The sequence below is a fragment of the Gigantopelta aegis genome, chromosome 11, assembly GCF_016097555.1.
Source record: "Gigantopelta aegis isolate Gae_Host chromosome 11, Gae_host_genome, whole genome shotgun sequence".
NCBI lineage: Eukaryota > Metazoa > Mollusca > Gastropoda > Neomphalida > Peltospiridae > Gigantopelta > Gigantopelta aegis.
In genome coordinates, this window is record NC_054709.1 from 3,001,498 (window position 1) to 3,007,497 (window position 6,000).

Consider the following 6,000-nt stretch of genomic DNA (forward strand, 5'->3'; position numbering starts at 1 on the left):
ACTTTTTCACAGTTTGAATTTGACCATGAATTGTATTAAGTAAAGTAGGGTTAGTGCATTTTTTTATCTTGGCTAGTAAATTTTTTAAATAACTGATCCCATTGCTAGTGGATTTTGTAAAAATTCTAGAAGCTCTGGCTATTGGGTGTCAAACATTTGGTATTATTTGACAGTCTTAGACAATATACGCTACGTTCTTCCATTAGCTGTGAGAGATCTTTTATATGCACTTTCTCACAGACAGGACAACACATACCATGGTATTTGATATACTAGTCGTGGAGCATTGGCTGGGACAGAAAGAAAAAAAATCAGAAAATGGATTCAATGAGGTGTTTCAATCCTACAGAGGCAGAGAGGGCTGGATGTTACCTCAGTGCTAAAGACCTCGCTTGATGCGCGGTCGGTTTGGGATCAATCCCCGTCGGTGTGTCCATTGGGATATTTCTTGTTCCAGCCAGGATGTGCCCAAGTGGTATAAAGAGCTCATTTGATGTGTGGTCGGTTTGGGATCAATCCCCGTCGGTGTGTCCATTGGGATATTTCTTGTTCCAGCCAGGATGTGCCTAAGTGGTATAAAGAGCTCATTTGATGTGTGGTCGGTTTGGGATCGATCCCCATCAGTGGGTCCATTGAGCAATTTCTTGTTTCAGCCAGTGCACCACGACTGGTATATCAAATACCGTGGTATGTGCTGTCCTGTCTGTGAGAAAGTGCATATAAAAGATATTTACTGTTAATCGAAAAGAGTAGCCCATGAAGTGGCAACAGCGGGTTTCCTCCATCAATATTTGTGTGATCCTTAACCATATGTTCGACGCCATATAACCGTAAATAAAATGTGTTGAGTGCATCGTTAAATAAAACATTTCCTTTTCTTTCCCAGTGGTAAAAAGCTTGTCTGATGAGCGTTTGGTTTGGGATCAATCCACATCAGTGGGGTATTTCTTGTTCCAGCCCCCCCCCCCCCCGCAACCACTCCCTCGATTATTACACACCTCTGCCCTGGACAGATTCACCCTGTAACCACTCCCTCGATTATTACACAGCTCTGCCCTGGACAGATTCACCCTGTAACCACTCCCTCGATTATTACACAGCTCTGCCCTGGGTGGATTCACCCTGCAACCACTCCTTCGATTATTACGCAGCTCTGCCCTGGGTGGTTTCACCTAGCAACTGCTCGATTATTACACAGCTCTGCCCTGGACAGATTCACCCTGTAACCACTGCCTCGATTATTACACAGCTCTGCCCTGGACAGATTCACCCTGTAACCACTCCCTCGATTATTACACAGCTCTGCCCTGGACAGATTCACCCTGTAACCACTGCCTCGATTATTACACAGCTCTGCCCTGGACAGATTCACCCTGTAACCACTCCCTCGATTATTACACAGCTCTGCCCTGGACAGATTCACCCTGTAACCACTCCCTCGATTATTACACAGCTCTGCCCTGGACAGATTCACCCTGTAACCACTCCCTCGATTATTACACAGCTCTGCCCTGGACAGATTCACCCTGTAACCACTCCCTCAATTATTACACAGCTCTGCCCTGGACAGATTCACCCTGTAACCACTCCATCGATTATTACACAGCTCTGCCCTGGCCAACCCCCCACAACCACTCCCTCGATTATTACACAGCTCTGCCCTGGACAGATTCACCCTGTAACCACTCCATCGATTATTACACAGCTCTGCCCTGGACAGATTCACCCTGTAACCACTCCCTCAATTATTACACAGCTCTGCCCTGGACAGATTCACCCTGTAACCACTCCCTCAATTATTACACAGCTCTGCCCTGGACAGATTCACCCTGTAACCACTCCATCGATTATTACACAGCTCTGCCCTGGCCAACCCCCCACAACCACTCCCTCGATTATTACACAGCTCTGCCCTGGACAGATTCACCCTGCAACTACTCCCGCCATTATTACACAGCTCTGCCCTGGCCAACCCCTAAATCCAATTACACGTGCTCCAGTTGGCCTATTGTCCGAGTCAGATGCCGAAGACTTTATTTGAGAATTCAGCCACATCCCTTTTCAACAAGTGACGGGCGATCTTGTTTGTCGAGGCCAACAACACGAGTAAAGCGGTGTGATTTGAATGTACCGACTGTAACATGCCGGTTTGTCAATACCTCGCTAAAGTGTTCACTACAGATGTTGGCAAATGGAGGGACACGATCCCAAAGGTGATTACAACAACAAAAAACCCCACAAATATTGATACATCTTGTACGGAAAGACTTTGTGCACAGATATATATATATATATAAAAAAGTGTTACTTTAACTTTAAAAAAATAAATAGTAAGCAATGTTTTGGGGGAGTGTTTTAAATTAAAGAGCTGAAACTTGCAGTTTTAGTTTTGTAAAATACTTAATTAGTGTGTGTGTGTGTGTGTGTCTGTGTGTGTGTGTTTGTGTGTATGTCTGTATGTGTGTGTGTGTGTGTGTCTGTGTTTGTGTGTATGTTTGTGTGTGTGTGTGTTTGTGTGTATGTCTGTGTGTGTCTGTGTGTGTGTGTGTCTATGTATGTGGGTATCTGTAATCGATTTCCATCTTGTGGTTTTTCATTGGACGTATAGCACTGGTGACCTGGTTATCACCTAGGAGCAGCCAGTCGTATGTCTTGAAATTGTTAACACACGTACATGTATAACTATCCATGTGTTATCATTGCTCAAAATAAAATAAAACTGCATTGAATATTTTCACTTGTCCCACTGGACAACCATTGACATACATTTTGTTTGTCCAAGCATATTTTCACTTGTCAGGACAAATGGATAAGTGCTTATTTTTAACACTGGATGGGACTATATGTTTCGTCTGTACTTCTGTCTGTCTTTCTGTCTGTCTGTTCTGTCTGTCTGCTTGTCTGTCAACTACATACATGTATATGTAATAAAATTACTGTACATTTTTTGTACCAGTTCTTTGTCATATTTTCACCTTTTCTGACACCCAATAGCCGATATCTATTGTTATGCTGGGATGTTGTTAAACATTCTCTCATTTATTCATTTATTCATTCAGTCAATCATTCTGTCAAATTTTATACAATAAATTAGAATACATCAATGCATGAAAAAACTTCAAAGATTGGGGGGTTTAAAAGAAAAAAACATCAAAACATGTTCTTATAGGACCTTTTTAAATTTTAAATTAAGAGACCTGCCACGAGATTTTTAATTTCAAAAGACTAGACTGGTTCTGACTCTCTTGCTTTCTTCAACACACCAGCACATTGTATTTTTCATAATAACTTGCACAGTTGGCTTTGTGTCATCAAACAATAAAAAAAACAGTCTACTGAATACAGACTCTGTGACAGATGAATTTTAAGTGGCCCACTCACAATGACTTGAGTTCAACATAGACTGCTAGTGTACAATGCATTGGCAACTGTTTAGCCTTGACTGTCAGCAAGAAAGAAAGGAAAGGAATGTGTGTTAACAAGTTAAAGAAAGAAATGTTTTAACAATGCACTCAACACATTTTATTTACGGTTATATGGCGTCAGACATATGGTTAAGGACCACACAGATTTTGAGAGGAAACCTGCTGTCGCCACTTACATAGGCTACTCTTCCGATTAGCAGCAAGGGATCTTTTATTTGCGCTTCCCACAGGCAGGATAGCACAAACCATGGCCTTTGTTGAACCAGTTATGGATCACTGGTCGGTGCAAGTGGTTTACACCTACCCATTGAGTCTTGCTGAGTACTCACTCAGGGTTTGGAGTCGGTATCTGGATTAAAAATCCCATGCCTCGACTGGGATCCGAACACAGTACCTACCAGCCTGTAGACCGATGGCCTGCCATAACACCACCGAGGTTAAGGAAGTTAAAGTTTGTTTTGTTCAACCACACCACTAGAGAACATTGAAATATTAATCATCAAGCTACTTGAAGGAAAGGAAGGAAGGAAATGTTTTATTTAACGATGCACTCAACACATTTTATTTAAAGTTATATGGTGTTGGACATATGGTTACGGACCACGCAGATATTGAAAGACAAAACCCGCTGTCGCCACTTCATAGGCTACTCTTTTCGATTAGCAGCAAGGGATCTTTTATATGTACCATTCCACAGAAAGAATAGTACATACCACAGCCTGTTCAGTATTGCGTCGCTATTCAATTTAGCACATTTGAGAGATCACTACATAATTTTAAAACATTAAACACTTAATCAATTTCCAATTTACTAGACATATTGCTAATCAAGATTTTGAAAACATACGACCAAATTTACGAAGCCTGTTTTTTCTTAAATGCAGGTTTTTAAGCATTGTAAATGTATGTAGTTACACATGTGTAAAAGCAAAGTTTGTTTTATTTAACGATGCCACTAGAGCACATTGATTTTTTATCTTATCATCGGCTATTGGACGTCAAACATATGGTCATTTTGATAGCAGGACAGCACAAACCATGGCCTTTGTTGAACCAGTTATGGATCACTGGTCGGTGCAAGTGGTTTACACCTACCCATTAAGCCTTGCGGAGTACTCACACAGGGTTTGGAGTCGGTATCTGGATTAAAAATCCCATGCCTCGACTGGGATCCGAACCCAGTACCTACCAGCCTGTAGTCCGATGGCTTAACCACGATGTCACCGAGGCCGGTTTACACACGTGTGAGTCAAAAAGAGGCTTTGTAAATCTGGCCCATAATGTTTTCTGTAGTGGTGTTGTTAAGACAAATAAACGTTTAACTTTTTGTATCTGTGAAATAGGGTATAGATGAGGAGAAATAGGGTATAGATGAGGAGAAATAGGGTATAGATGAGGAGAAATAGGGTATAGATGAGGAGAAATGGGGAACTATTTATTGTGTTGTGAATGTTAGGAACACTTTCAAACACGAACATTTTTCTCTGTCCCTTTCAAAATACCAGTACAGAACATAACTTCTCTAATGAAATACTCCTTTAAACAGGACATTTTACTTGGTCCCTGTGAGTGTCCAGTTTAGACAGGTTGCATGGTAATTCAGGGAACATTTTGTTCTTAAAATCTTGATCAGCGATATTTCTAGTCAATTGAAAATTGATTAGCAGCTACTGTTTAAAGTTTTAAAATTGTGTTGCGATCTCTGTAACTTGCGATCTCTGTAACTTGCGATCTCAGTAACTTACGATCTCTGTAACTTGCAAATCATGATGCGATACTGAACAAAATTTACCCTGCTAGATCCTGGTAAACTTCACAAGATCTGGTCCTTATAACCAAGTCTCCAAATTAAAGAAGTTTGTTTTGTTTAAGGACACCACTAGAGCATATTGATTAATTAATCATTGGCTATTGGATGTCAAACATGTGGTAATTCTGACTCGTAGTTAACAGAGAAAACCAGCTACATTTTACTAATGCAGCAAGGGATCTTTTGTATGCATTTTCCCACAGACAGGAAATCACATACCACAGCCTTTAACCAGTTGTGGTGCACTGGTTGGAACGAGAAAAAACCCAATTAGTTGAACAGATTCACTGAGGTGGTTCGATCCTGCGATGCAAGCACCTCAAATTAAAATACTTAAGGGTATATGTAACTGCATCTGAGTAAAAAACCCAATTAGTTGAACAGATTCACTGAGGTGGTTCGATCCTGCGATGCAAGCACCTCAAATTGAAATACTTAAGGGTGTATGTAACTGCATCTGAGAAAAAACCCAATTAGTTGAACAGATTCACTGAGGTGGTTCGATCCTGCGATGCAAGCACCTCAAATTGAAATACTTAAGGGTGTATGTAACTGCATCTGCGAAAAAACCCAATTAGTTAACAGATTCACTGAGGTGGTTCGATCCTGCGATGCAAGCACCTCAAATTGAAATACTTAAGGGTGTATGTAACTGCTGAGAAAAAACCCAATTAGTTGAACAGATTCACTGAGGTGGTTCGATCCTGCGATGCAAGCACCTCAAATTAAAATACTTAAGGGTATATGTGACTGCATCTGCGAAAA